This window comes from Gekko japonicus, unplaced genomic scaffold, assembly GCF_001447785.1.
Source record: "Gekko japonicus isolate JY-2015 unplaced genomic scaffold, Gekko_japonicus_V1.1 scaffold769, whole genome shotgun sequence".
NCBI lineage: Eukaryota > Metazoa > Chordata > Lepidosauria > Squamata > Gekkonidae > Gekko > Gekko japonicus.
In genome coordinates this window covers 552,264-553,384 of record NW_015175993.1, presented here as the reverse complement: position 1 = coordinate 553,384, position 1,121 = coordinate 552,264, and the positions used below count along the sequence as shown (strand labels likewise).

The 1,121-nt window shown below is 44.2% G+C and overlaps 1 protein-coding gene across 2 annotated transcripts in view; it reads right to left on the bottom strand.

The window, feature by feature from the left end:
• The window catches only part of LOC107123193 (arf-GAP with GTPase, ANK repeat and PH domain-containing protein 1-like), a 440,455-nt gene that overhangs the window by 72,341 nt on the left and 366,993 nt on the right, over positions 1-1,121 (bottom strand). The gene's annotated exons all lie outside the window — the stretch shown is intronic.

Below are 1,121 nucleotides of genomic sequence, written 5' to 3'. Positions count from 1 at the left end.
TGATTGCTGCCTCCTGTACAATGTCATAAACCTCCATCCATACTTCTTCAGGCACTCTGTCTATCAAATCTAGTCAAACCTATTGTTCACCTCCACTGTATATTCATCAGTGATATGCTCTGGGTCAAACCTGAATGGCCTAGTGGTTTAAGAACATAAGAACATAAGAGACGCCAATGTTGGATCAGGCCAAAGGCCCATCCAGTCCAACACTCTGTGTCACACAGTGGCCAGAAATACCAGTGCCATCAGGAGGTCCAGCAGTGGGGCCAGGACATTAGAAGCCCTCCCACTGTTGACCCCCCCCCCAAGCACCAAGAAGACAGAGCATCACTTGCCCCAGAGCCCCTAGCTATACCTTGTGGCTAATAGCCACTGATGGACCTCTGCTCCATATGCTTATCTAATTCCCTTTTGAAGCCGTCCATGCTTGTAGCACCCAACGGAAGTTTCTACTACAATGTTTGGTGCTCTGCGATGGATCCTGACAAGTGATGAACTTGGGAAACACACACACAACGCTGGCAAAATACACAATTCCAAAGGCAACACACCAGGCTAAAAGGAGATGGACAACCTCATCCTTGTATAGAAAACTCTGCTTTACTAAAATCACGGAAGGTCCTTATTGCACTTTCTCACATCTAGCATTCTTCAGCTGAAAGCCACGAACAACAATTCTTAAAAATTAACACTCATAGCAGCCTTTAATTCATGGCTCTGGCCCCTTTTCTACCAATACTACTATGCACAACAAAACCAGTCACTGTCTGAGGCAACAAAGCAAAACGGTTTTCCAGATTTCTTTGTGTGAAATGCACAACAATAAAAATGGAGGAAATAAAAGGACAAATGATCAGCTATGTTAAATGGGCTTTCAAAAGAACTTTACAGATAATACATGGAGACAGAAACATGACGAGAAAGGGAGTCAGGAATGGATCACGCTCTCCCCAAAACGTCAATACCCAACAGCAAGATATGTGTCTCATTTGATAGCTTTCATTTGATAGCATTTGATCCAGGAAATACAGACCAGAATGGTAAAGGGTGAGGCCCAAGAGGAACTTGCTTTCAGGGCCCGAGAGTGTGATTTGATCAAAGGCCAGTTTCTTTAAGTG